General features: G+C 50.0%; 1 pseudogene; it reads left to right on the plus strand.

Annotated features, from left to right (window-relative positions):
* The first annotated feature begins 7,157 nt into the window (after positions 1-7,157).
* On the plus strand, positions 7,158-13,187 carry LOC110285335 (annotated as a pseudogene).
* Positions 13,188-13,789: the final 602 nt, after the last annotated feature.

Consider the following 13,789-nt stretch of genomic DNA (forward strand, 5'->3'; position numbering starts at 1 on the left):
ACGCTCCAGTTCTACCACTGGGTCGCCCTCTGATACTGAATCAAGAGGATCTCAAGTTCAAGTCCAGCCTGGGCAAGTGAAACCTTGGCTCAAAAGCAAAGACAAAAGTAAAATCTAACAAGATAGCAATTCATTGGTGTGTATAAACTTTGGGTCGGATTAATTTCACGGTGTGATGGTTTTTATTTGTAAGTTCTTTATATTAAAGTTGTTATAATAAAGTAGCCACCCCCCAAAAATAAGAATTTAAAGTAAGACTTTGCTAAACTTGAGCAGTACTTGAGGGCCATCGTTTTACTAACCTGTCCTCAGTCAGCACCAGTGACTTCAGCTCCAGACAGACAGACTCAGCTAGGCTTGGCCAACAATAGGCCGTCTTTTCATCACTCACATTGTATAAGCACGGTTCACCTTGCTCATATGTTAATAGCATGTACATAAGCCAAAGACATTTTCACAATTATAATTAAAATAACATTTCTTTAAAAAGAAGTCTTATGAACAGGCTCATATGCCTCTGCTTGGTTTCCATCCTGGAGAGGCTCTGGTGACCAGCTAATGCAGACTGACAGCAGTCTGGAGAAGGGACAGAAAGGCAGGTCCCCATCAGTCCTGGGCTGACTGCCTCGCCGCCAGCATCCTGCTATCTGCTTGCTGCTGCTGCTGCTGCTACTGCTGCTGCTGTCCTCCTCCTCCTCCTCTTCCTCCTCCTGTTTTGGTTTTGGGTTTGAGTGTTGTAGGGCCCAGAGTAGCCTAAGATCCACAGCTGAGAACAACCTTAAACTCCAGATCTTCCTCCATTTCCAAGGTGTTATGATCAAAGGCCTGTGTTACCAGGCAGCTAAGTATACCACTGCCTTTGTTTTAAATTTGTTTTCTTTTATTGGGTTTTGTTGGGGGAAGGGTTGGGTTTTGGTTTCTTTGCTTTTCTGTTTTTGACACAGTCTCTGTACAGCCTTAGCTGTCTTGGGACTCACTATATAGACCATTCTGGCCTCAAACTCAGCTCTGCCTGCCTCTGCCTCCAAAGTGCTTGGATTAAAGGTGTGTACACTATGCCCACACCCCTATCTATGCTTTTTAAACACAACACCTATGTGTATATCACAGTCTAATGGTTGTGTATGGGGGGGAAATTAAAAAGGTTTTCCTACCATCTGGTGCCAGATTTGTCTTGAAATTTAATATATTACACACATTTATATGTATAAGGGAAAAAAAAAAACAAGAAAAAAACCACCCAAACAGTATGTCATTAACAATGTGCTGCCATGCCTTTAATCTCAGTACTCTCAGGTAGCTATCTGTGAGCTTGAGGCCAGCCTGGTCTACATAGTGAGTTCAAGGACAGCCAGAGCTATAGGAAGATCCTGTCTACACACACACACACACACACACTCACACACAAAGGTGCTTTCTTGGTGGTAGAATGTGTGACTTAATCCTTGACTCTGTTTCTGAACATTGAACAACACCAACCAAAATAAATAAATAAATAAATGAAACTAGGAAAGATCAACCAGCCTGGGGACTCTCCCCTGTCACCTCAGTCAGGAGCCTGAAGCCAGAGAATGACTACAAGTTAGGAGCCAGGATGGCCTGTAGGGTACCAGACAGGGCTGCAGAGCAACACACTGTCTCAAAAAGAATGTGTGATGGGGGAGGACTATGAAATTCAAAACTTGTACTAACTAAAAGATACTGCATAAGTCCCAGTAGAGAGAAACCACCATCTAGTAGTGAACGGAGACAGTTTCTATCATGTGTTTGCACGTGCATGAACTTTCCAGAAACAGGGCGGACATCACCTGGGGTGTTCAGTAAGAAGCAGAATAAGGGCTGGTGAGATGGTTCAGTGGGTAAGAGCACCGACTGCTCTTCCAAAGGTACTGAGTTCAAATCCCAGCAACCATATGGTGGCTCACAACCACCCATAATGAGATCTGATGACCTCTTCTGGTGTGTTTGAAGACAGCTACAGTGAACTTATACTAATAAATAAATCTTTGGCCGGAGCAAGTGGGGTTGGCTAGAGCAAGCAGAGGTCCTAAGTTCAATTCCCAACAATTACATGAAGGATCACAACCATCTGTACAACTAAAGTGTGTACTCATATACATAAAATAAATAAGTCTTAAAAAAAAAAAGGCAGAATAAGCCTGGGGGTGGGGAGGCACCCATCACAACTAACCCTTGTTTATTCTTACTGTTTTCTATCTGCTACCTATGCTAAAAGTGATGTCTTCATGACACAGTACTGCCTTTGTAATACCTAGAGTCCCTGAAAACTGTCAGAAAATGTTCACTATGGAAGTGAGCCATTGGCATGGCTGTGTTTGCCCTCTCAGAGATGTTTCGTGTGACCCGAGTAGGTAGACAGTTTCAAGGTATCAGCCTTCCTACTATGTGGTGCGGTGCAGCTCACCCAGAGGCCGTGGGTCACGTGGCTGTCCCAGCTTCCAGGAGCTTACAGCTGTTTCATCTTCATCTTCTGGCACAGCAGACCCACATCCACCATCCAGTTGTATATTTATGCTGTTCCTGTCTCCACCCCTTGGGGTTACAGGGATACCCTAGAACACCTGGGCTGACCCACCATTTATGACATCAGTCATCTTTCAGATCTTACCCCAGGGTTCCATCCTGTTACACTTTTAACTACAGGTGGGTTCGAAACCTTTTTGGAAGGCAGTGGGTACCTAATGCTATGTAATCAATCACTCCAAGATGTAGATGCTTAAAACGACGCACCCTGAAGGGGGCTGGAGAGATGGCTCTGTAGTTAAGAGTACCTGCCACTCTTTGAGATCTTTTTGGTTCCCAGCACCTACAACAAGCAGATCACATCAGCCTGTAACTCCAGGCTCTTCCAACCTCAGCGATTCACTCACACGCATGTGCAGTCCCCACCGACACACTTGTGCACACATAGAGTAAGACAATGAACATTTGCTACTATATCAATGTCTATGAGGTTGAAAGTCAAGAACGTTGCTTGGAGTCTCGGAAGAAGTTGCAGCTAGGATAAAGCTATCTGAGAATCTGGCTGGGCGTGAGCATTGTGGGTAAAGAGCCATCAGAGAATCTGGCTAGGGCTGAGCATTGTGGGTTGCTGATGGTGGACATGAGGTGTTCCCTGTGTGGACATTTCCTGGTCTTCTATAGTGTCCTTGTGGCAAGGTTGTGCACAGAGTAACTCAAGAACAAAATGGAAACCGTAGCACCTGGGCAGCTGTCATGTGCCTTCACTTCAGCCAGGTTTTAGCCTTCAAAAATGAGCCACTAGCTAAGTAGTACATGCCTGTAATCCAGCATTCAGGAGGCTTCCTGGGCTTCCATGACAAGACCTCGAGCTGGCTGTGGCAGTGCACACCTGTAGTCCCTGCTACCGAAAAGACTCGGGGGGTGGGGGAGGATAAGTTGAGCCTAGAAGCTGGAAACCAATCTAGTCAGGATAGCGAGGGTCCCATCTCAAAAGGGGGGAACAGAAAAAGGGGAGGAAAGATAAGCAAGCCACCTAGTCCCCCTAGACATGTTAATTTTTACCTTGGGAGAGAAGAGTGTCAAAGGATTAGGGTCTGTCTTAGTTGGTGTTCTATTGCTTGTGAAATGGCACCATGACCAAGGCAATTCCTATAAAAGAAAGGATATAATTGGGTCTTGCCCACAGTCTCACAGGTTTAGTCCACTATCCTGATGGAGAGCCTGGCAACATGCAAGCCGTGCTGGAGCAGTAGCTGAAAGCTCTGTCCTGATCTTTTAGGCAGAAAGACATGAAATTTAAGCCCGCCTCCAGTGACACGCTTCCTCCAAGACCACACCTCCTAATCCTTTTAATCCTTTCAAATAGAGCCACTGTGTCATGACTAAGGATTTACATGTATGAGCCCCTGGGGCCATTCTCATTCAGACCACCAATTAGTGACAGCAGTTAGGTGACAGCACAGTGGAGGGAAGGCACTCTAGGCAGGATCTCTTCTGAGTCGTGGGTGTTTGCTGTGTACCTGGAATCCATGGTGGGGCTGGATTCATAGAATGAGGAAAATGGAGCTCTGGAGAAGTGGAAGCGCTTACTCCGAGTCATAACCAGTGACCAAGCAGCAGCACATTATCCACTTCAGCCCAAGACCCCCTCCTCATCCTCAGTGGAAAACGGAGCATCTCCAAGAACGCACTGCTTTGACTCCCTAAGCCAAGGCCATTCTGCCACCAGAGAGAAATGAGATTAGCATATGAAGGTGAATGAATTCTGACAGAGCTGTCTGGCCTGCTTCTAACACTGATCGCATGGGTGTGGAGTCACCCCCAGCTGTACCTCTGTGTCTTGTGTTACCCATAGTTGCCTCCGTTAACCCCTTGCTTGGAAAAACCCCCAGCTCCTCATGGCTGCTGGTAGCATGGAAGCTGATAGGGTCAGCAGAGCAGACTGATGCTCAGCCCAAAGGTATAAGAGGGCAAGGCCCTCCTCCCTCTTACGGGGACAGAGCCAAGTCCAGCAGAGTAGAGATAGCACAGCCATGAGCCCTGGTGCCTTGCTGTACTGTGGGCACCTGATAAGGCCAGGGAACCACCCACTCAACTCGTGTGTTTCCAAATATAGATTTCTCCCCACTCTGCACGTGCCCATAGTCACTGCAGTGTTTCTTCTAATGGTAGCTGCCTTGTCTTCTCGGGTGGGAGACAGAGCTGATCCAGGATAGGACCAGCTTAGTGTCCGGGGCCAGGAAGCAAGGCCAACTTCCTACTTCCACTTCCTCTCAGGAGCGGCAGGCCTATCCTGGAAACAAATGTTTCTGTCAGATACTCTCCATTTTGCCAAGGTTCACACCTGGAGAACCACCAGCATTCTCCACTGGTCCTCATCGAAGACACACGCATTTGCACAGAGAACTTCCCCTAAATTAAAAACTGAAAGGCCTAGACTCTTATTGTTGGACCTGGAGCCCAATAGGAAGCTTTGTCTACTGACCTCTTATTCTTGCTCCTGAGACAGGCAGGCAAAATGAAGGTCGGTTTACCAAAGCGGCCGGTAGGAAAAACACTACCTGTGGGGAGATACACCATGCGATGAGATACCTAGGGGAGACTTAAGACTTCTGACATCCAGTGGTTGCCAAAGATGATCTGGCTACCAGCCAGAGTTGTCTCTGGGTGTGACTTGAGCTCCTTTCTGGGTGGAAGGGGAAAGGGGAGTTATCAGCAGACAGAGGCTCCAGGCTTTACCCCTGTAGAGTAATTGGGTCTTGGTTGGTCTGGATATGAGACATAAGTGCTTGGGCAAGTTGCCCATCCCAGTAGGTACTTCATGGGATGGGCCAGAGCCACCCTTCATGGGGTAAGAGGGAGACTGGGAGTGACCAAGTCTGTAAACCTACCTCTGGCTGGCCGCATCAGACCTTCATCCTGGCTTTAAAGCCAGCAATTTAGAACTGACTTTCCACTGTCCTCATAGCTGGGTTGGCCCCTTCCTTGGCAGCTCCAAGACATATGACACTGGTGAGTAGAGCAGGTTGAGTCTATATCTTGCCTGGTGACCAGCCCAGGAGTCGGTGCCAGTCTGTGCTGTGAGCCCCTGAACCAACCCCCGCACAATGGCCTGTTACCAAGTCACACAGAGCCCCTGAAAGTGTGCCGTGTGAGCTCTGGGGAGGTTGCCTAATGATAGAGTGGGTGGAAGTGATAAGCGGCCCCGGGATGATGTGTGCTGCACCTGTCATGGCAAAGACAGGAGCATAATGCCATCTGGACCACTACACTCCTCGGACTATGAAGGTGTCAGGCTATGACCACCTGCCCAGTTCATGAGTGATGACCTGCAGGCCCGTGAGATTGAACACTGTCCCCACACCATGATTAAGTGGGGCGGGAATTCCAAGGCTGCTGTCTCTGATCCCTGAGTCCCATGAGCCACTGCGTCTCTAGGAAGAGCCATGGCTTCTGTGTCCATCATCCCTACTTCTTGCCCTTCTGCATCTCTGCCCTGCCTCCTCCCCATCCCCCACCCCAAATACAGGGGCAGTACAGTGCCCTCTCACCCTGGAAGCTGCTTGGGTATCCCATGTGATTCCCGAAGCAAGACAGGCTTTTTCCAGAAGAAAGCGGGTGTGCGTCCTTTAGGAAGCACAGCCCAGCCTACTAAAAGGGTGCTGGGTGCCAGGTGCCCTGGGCTGTGATTAGGCCGGACAGACTCTGCCCCAGAGAATAGCAAGGCAGAGGCTGTGGCTTCGAAGTAGGTGAACTTTGAAACCATAAGCCCTGATCTGAGACAGCCTCGTGGCCTCAGGCAAATGTCCTCTGTACTCAGTTTTCTGGGCTGTGAAGTGGGGATGAGCTATGTTCCTCATGGTATCCACACTGGGATGGAAGGAAACGTGAGCCAAATTCCTGGCACTCTGTTGTCCCAACCCCAAGCATCCTGATGGCAGTTAAAGGCCCCTGTGAGGTGAGACCCTTCCTGGAGTCTACCTGCTGTCCCCATCCCCACCATGCGTCTTCCAGTCTCCTTCCTCTTCCACTTTCGTTCTTTATAGGTTGGGCTGGAAGCCTCCAGCAGGGCAGGGAGAGACCAGGCTGAGCCTTGCCCTCACTCAGGCAGGAGCCACTGACACACCTGTGACACTTTGCCCAGAAAGGTACTAAGTCCCTGAGTCACCCTATGAACCATTACCCCATGCCTGTGGTCTCGGCAGCACCCCTCACCGCAGGCCTCTACCACGTGTGCCCTCATTCTCACTGTGACCTCCAGCTCAGGCTGGGGAAGAAGCCAAGGTGACTCCAGAGACCACGGCCATCATCATTTTAGCTGAAAAGGACACTGCCAGCTTCTGTTTTCCTCTTTCCTCTTCCCATACCCAGAGGAAAGAGACACAGGAAATGGAGGGGACTACCACACTTGGATGGCTAGCTCTCCGTATGCAGGGTATTGAGGCTGGCTAACTGATAGATAGCAAACAGAGTAAAGACTCCGGGTCTGAGATAAAGGGGAGGGAGTTCACTGGGACAAGGCATTGGGAGGGGTAGAGGGCTGAGGGACTTGGGAGAAGACCAGATGGCTCCTACCATGTCCCCATCTGGGCCTCTGCTAACTTTAGGCCAAGTGAGCAGGGCCTGGCAGACAAAGGCTAATGAGCACTGGAAAGAGGTGTGGCCTGAGAAGAATGGTGGAGGAGAGCTTGGTTTTCTCCTTCAGTAGCCTCAGTGTCGCCTCAGGTACTCCACTCTGGATGTTGGCATCCACAGGCACCAAGGAGAAGTCCCAAGCTCCTACCTCAGGTGAGACGTGCATCCTATCCACCTGACCTCAGCTCATCCCCTCCTATGAGAGAGGCCCTGGGTAGCACCAGGTAGTCTCTGTTCTTTTTTTTTTTTTTTTTTTTTTTTTTGACCAAGGGCCCCTACAGTCCTGCTGATGTCAGAGCTTAAAAGAGCTCAGGGCTGCTTGGGGGTGTCTAGCCTCAAAAACCTGTCCTGGGACCCATACTCCTGAGTCTAGCATCCAGCAGAAGACAGAGTGAGGAGGAACGAGCTGTCTGCTCTAGGCCTGGGACGCTGTACCACCTCTCCTTCTGAACCTGTTTCCATGGCTCTTTACCATATTTTACCATATTTCGTAGCCTGAGCAAGAGATAGGATCAGAGATACGCCCACTCTCTCCATTGCTTCCCCTCCAATTCCTGGAGAAGGTCTTCCTCCCCATCTGCCTGGCCCAACCAAACCCACACCCCAGCCACCCAAAGCCTCTCCTCTCTTTCCAGGCTCATCCCGGGCAGCGGGCAGCATGCAGCTAAGTCGTTCCCAGAAAGAGCCAATGACTTTCAGCCCAGGCTCCCTCATCTGTGTTCCCTTCATCGGGAAGGGAAGGATGTGTGGAGTCCTGCCATCCCTCCCTCTGGTCTTGGCAGATGCTCTGGGACTGTAACTCAGAGGCCACCAAACCCCTTAACGATGTCTCTGAAATCTCCCCTTTGCCTCCTTTTCCTGGTCATTGTCAAGGCCTGGGCTAGGCTCCCTGTTGCCCACCTGAATCGTTCAAACAATTAATTCATTGGCACCCCTTTCATGCCCACTCCAGACCCCCCATCCCTATTCCCCTTACTGCTCCCAGTCTGGGCCCTGCCACCCAGCCTCAACTAGTGAAAGAGCTCTTGAAGACACAACTCACAGTCCTCACTGCAGCCTCACAGAAATGAAACCTAACCTCCTTTCCAGCAAGGTGGTCATCAGTGACATGGTCCTGCCCGCCCCCTGGCTTTATGCCCATATACCCAGTCCCCTCACCGAAGCTCCTTGCTCTATCGCCTAGGCCTTTACACAGGGTCCTTTCTTGGCCTGACTTCACCTTGTGGACAGAAGGGCATCTGCCATGTTCAGGGTCTATGCCAAGCACGTGAATGTGCCATGAGCATCCTGCCTTGATAGGATCAAGATGAGCAGGTAATATCCAGGTCCATCCTGCCCTCGAACCCATGACCCTCTCTTTCTGCTGTCATCTGTTCCAGTGCCCCTGTCCTTCCACAGCCTTGGTGGCTGGATCTGGCTCCATGTTTTTTTTTGGGGGGGGGGGCTGGGTGTTGTGTGAAGGTGAATTTCAGGGAGGAAAACTCTTCTGCTGGGGTCCACGCAGGGCTACTCCGACAAGCACGGGCTCGCCAGCTCCTGTATCCAGGGACTAGTCTGTGTGTGGTTCAAAACCGGCTGGGGAGCAACCTGAGTGTCAGCGTATGAGTTATATCTCAAGAAAGTGACAGACAGATAACCCGAGCACCCTCGGTAGGAGAGAAAACAACGAGAGCTGCCAGTGGTACAGAAGGTTGATGTGAAAACATTGTAAAATTTATTTATTTAATTAATTTTAAAAAATGGGCTGGAAAGATGGCTCGGCAGTGAAGAGCACTGTCTGCTCTTCCAGAGGTCCTGAGTTCAATTCCCAGCAACCACATGGTGGCTCACAACCATCTGTAATGGGATCCGATGCCCTCCTCCGGTGTGTCTGAAAACAGGTACAGTGTGCTCGAATAAATAAAGTAAATAAATAAATCTTTTTTTTTTTAATTGATGAACAAAGAAGTTATGGAACTCAAAACAGAGCGTCTGATCCCATGCTAGGGGTGTGTGAGTGTGTGTATGCACACATGTGCGTGTGTGTGTGTGAGTATGTGGTGCACATTCATGCGTGTGTATAAGTGTGTGTGCTTGAGCACGTGCAGTCACCTGTCCTTTTGATCAGAAAGATCACAGAGACCCCAGAGGCTGACTCTTAACAAGTGCACAATGTGCAGAGGGGCGAGTCAGCAGAGAGGATGAGTTCCCTGTGCTCAGGAGGGATGCTACAAAGCCCACCAGACCCTGAGCAGCCCCAGCAGATGCAGCAATGGGTGAAGGAAAAGTTGAGCCCAGGGCTCTGCTGAGTCCGTGTGGAGCTTGGCCTGACCTTGACAGGAAAAAGGAAAACATTCACTTTTGATTATCTATGTTTTCAAAGGCTCAGCCCACCAACCAAGAACCTCAGCCCTGTCCAGTTCTGCCAGGGGCCCTGGTACACTTACAAACTTCCAAAGATGCTGGGTGTGGTGGCACACACCTTGAATGCCAGCCCATGTGAGGAAGAAACAGGAGGATCTCTGAGTTTGGGGCCAGCCTGGTCTACCTAGCAAGTTCTAGGCCACATAATAAGACCTTGTCTAAGAAGCAAACAAGCAAAACAACAACAAACGCCTTCCGAACACCGCCAGATGACCAGCTTCTGTGAAGTTTAAAGGGACTTTTCCAGGTCTTGGTAACTAACTATTCCAACAGTAATCAATCTCCAGGGAATTAATTACTAACTAGGGTACTTTCCAGAAAGCGGCACGTAAAAGAACCCATTTGTAACTGTACAGCCATCATTCCAAGCCGGTCAGCTTCAGAAAAGTCAATCGATGGATCCACCCTTTGCAGCTTATGCGCGTGGATTCTAGGGATCGGACCGCGCTCACCCGCCCGCTCATTGGCTCAAGCAGGAAGCGTTTGGCCCACCCACCCATCTCATCCAAGTTCAAGGTGTTCTATTCTCTTATCAAAACTAATTTGTCTCGGTTCTGAGTAAATAGAAATCTAAACAACAGAAAGCGCATTTCTCATCAGTCTCCCCAAAGACCCTGGGTCCTGTGGACTGTTCTCCGGGCACACTCCTACAACACAGTCGGAAAGTGTGTGCTGGCAGTCTGGACCATAGCTCTCTGGGGCAGCCGCACCGTTGGGCAAAGGGGGATGGGGAGAGGACAAAGGCAGGGTGGGCCCTCTGTCGTCTGCTGCTCCCCACCTTCACCTTCTCTTTGCCTTCTTTCTTAGATGCTATTTCCTCCTAAGTGGGAGGAAGCACCCAGTGGGCTATGAACAGAACTTACAGGCTGGGAAAACACCCTTCAGGATCAACAGGAAGCCCAGAGACAAATCAGGAGAAGAGCGAGCGGCTCTGGGGGCAGGGCTAGAATGCGCCGAGTTGCTCTTATTTTAAGTGGTCATGGTGGTGGTGGTGGGGAGGGAATTGAGGCCAGACACAGGAAGCTGGGTTTCCCAGCCTCAGCTTTTGATGGTTTCCTGGTCCCCTTGGGCCTATTGAAAAGAGGCCCACTGAGGTGATAAAGCAAGCCTTTTAAGTTGTTGCCTTTGTCTCTGAAAGATGTATTATGATCATGCAAAGCTGCCCTGAGAGAGGGTCCTCGGGAATAAGACCCCGCTGATGTGTTAAACAGGGGCTTGGCATTGCTGGGCTTGGGGCAGATGCTCGGGAGCATCCTCAGTCCGCACAAGGATGGTTCGCTCCTATCAGGAGCTCTCACGGATGCGGGACTCCCTGCCTCCGGTTACTAATCACCAGCAGGAGAAAGCACCGAGCTACAAGCACCTTGGTCTGCTCCAGGTACTATGACTAAATGCTCCAAGCTGAGTGGCTTATAAACAGAAGCCTCTAAAGTACACAGCTTTGTAACGATTTATTTTTGAGGTTCTGGGAAATGAACCCAGGGTCTCGCAAGTTGTGAACAGCATGGAATCCTCCGCTGAGCCACATCCTCAGCCCCAGAAACTTCTTCCTCACAGAACGAGAGGCTGAAGGTCTTTTCCTCACTCGAGAGGCTTTTCATCCACGGTCTTCCGTGGTAGTGGGCACACTCGTGTTTCTCTCTCTCTCTCCCTCCCCTCCCCTCCCCTCCCCTCCCCCTTTCTCTCTCCCCCCTTCCTCTCTCCCTCCCCCTCTCCCCCCTCCCCCGCCTCTTTTTCAAGCAGGCACCAATCCACCAATCCCAGCCTGAGAGTTAAGTTCTCATGACCTAATCACATTCAAAAGACGTCACCTTCTAACACCATCACAGAGGATGCTAGACTAGATATCAGCATGTGCATTTTGAGAAAGACAGACACAAGATTCGAACCTCAGTCTTGTAACTTATTTGCTGTGTGGTTTCAGGCAAGCCATTGGATGTCTCCGAGTCTCCGTCGCATCATTGAAACATTATCTCAGTGAGGTGCTGCGTGCAAAATCAGTTTCTTCTGATTTGAAATGAGAGGTCTCTGATTCTGACTACCCTGGGAGCCTGGGAGAGCATCTTGGGGGCAAGTCTACAGGAAGCACCAAGGGCTGGTTTGGGCACCTGTGGTAAAGCAAGGAATGTGGTCCTCAGTGGGGCCAGTGTGGGGCTTAGGAGCTGGTCAAAGGCCCTGCCGTAGTGACCCCTAACTCCTATTTGACTCTTCTCCCAGCATGCTGCACTCTGATTCCATCTACTTCACACCCCCACCAAGTGTCTGTCTTGTTCCTTTCTTGTTGGACCTTCTGGCTACCACGTGACTTACAGGCTAAAAAGGATAGGAGGGTGGGGAGTAGAGCCTGTCCTGGCTTGCAGCCAGCCGGGAGCTTCGAGACCCCATAGAGCCTTCTCCCTGCAGACTCTGTTTATTCAACCGTAAGGAAGGACTAATTAAGAGAACTTTTCTCTTCTGCTGGGCGTGATGGTGCATGCCTGTAATCCCAGCACCCTGGAGGATTGTGAGTTCAAGGCCAGCGGAGCTACACAGTCAGACCCTGTCTACAATAACAAACAAACACCTTCCTCTAGAATGATGTTTTGAAGATCAAGTGAAGTGCCGCATGTGTGATTTTACACAAAATACAGTACGTCCGCACTGAGCCTGGCCTATTCCTCTTTTTTTCTGCTGGCATGTGACATTTAGTCCCCAGCAGGGCCGTGGCTCCTCAACCGGGTCTCATGACCTCTGACAAGTTGGCCTCCTTGGAAGGCACTGGCTGTGTGGCAAAGTGAATACAGATTCCTAGGCTATGTGTGATGGTACATGCCTTCATTCCCAGCACTGGGGAGGCAGAGTTCAAGGTCAGCATAGTCTACATATGTTCCAGGCCACCCAGGGCTGTATATAGTGAGACCCTGTCAAATAAATAAGTTAAGTACAGAATCTTATAGCCCATCATTCCTGCATAGTCAAGCTCTAGGAGGGGGCCTGGGCATCTCACTTGATCCTCAGGTGCCTCGGGCAGCAAGAAGGCCACAGTCCGTGGGGAAGCACAGTGGTCTTACTCCTTGCTGACACGCTGTGGCTACTTTGCTTCGTTACCCAGGATATCCACTGGCCATGAGGAGATGGGCTGGTTGTTCCCTTCATTCAACAATATGGCGTAATAAGGACCCAATAAAGCAGGTAAGAGCACGCTCTGTGGAAGCAGCAGGACCTGAGTTCAAATCCCCAAGACCCACATGAAGCTGGGCTGTGCCTGGAACCCTAGTGTTGGAATGTGGAGACCTGCAGGTCCTCAGAGCTCGTTGGCCAGCCAGTGTAGCCCAAATGGTGAACCGCAGGTTCAGTGAGAAATCCTGTATGAGAAAGAAGGTAGAGGCGTTTCTGCGCTGCCACTGAACCAGTGAGCAGGCACGGCCTCAGCACACAGAAGGAGGCCAGCAAGTTTGTGGACCAGGATTGCCTCAGAAATGGTCCCCGAGCAACTGCATCGCTGGTGCCAAGGACCACGGGTCCACTCAGAGGAGTGTGGCCCAGGTTGGCTGGGTCAGAGGCTGGTTTTAATGGCCAGTTTAAAAACCTATGCCATCTGTGGGGCCATTCACAGGATAGGCGAGTTAGATGACTCTAGTCTCCATTTGGCTAAGGCTGATGAAATTGTCCCAAAGAGCTTTTGATCAGAAGAAATCAGGAATATTTGTCACAAATAAAAATGAGAAAGCAAAATAAATAAATTAATTAAATAAGGTGGAGAGAGACAGAGGGAGACACCTGGCCTCCGTGTGTGTTCTTAAGAGTATGCCTGTCTGTCCCCCACCCCCACCCCCATCTGTCTGTAGCCCTAACACACACACAATATCCACTCAGTGCCTCTGTAACCCCAACACTTGAGAAAATGAGGCAGCAGGGCTGAGTTCTAAGACAGCCTGGGCTATGCAGTGAGACCATGTCTTTAAAAAAGCAAAACAAACAAACAAAACCCTTTTTAAAAATGAAAGCAGGAGAAATGGCTCAGCGGCTGAAAGTGACGACTCTCCCAGATGATAGAGTTTAGTTCCCAGCGCGCCATGTTAGGCAGCTCACAGTCTCCTGTAAATCCAGCTACGTGGGATCCCGTCCCCTCCTCCAGCCTTCATGGCCACATGTGCACACAGGGAACACAGACACACATATAAATAAAAATAAAACATCTGATTTTAAAAGGAAGATTAAGCAATGTGTGTTACAGGATGACTGAACAAACCAGAGGTGGACCATCTGCAGGGCGGGCGAGGTGCCA

Source organism: Mus caroli, chromosome 19 (genome assembly GCF_900094665.2).
Source record: "Mus caroli chromosome 19, CAROLI_EIJ_v1.1, whole genome shotgun sequence".
NCBI lineage: Eukaryota > Metazoa > Chordata > Mammalia > Rodentia > Muridae > Mus > Mus caroli.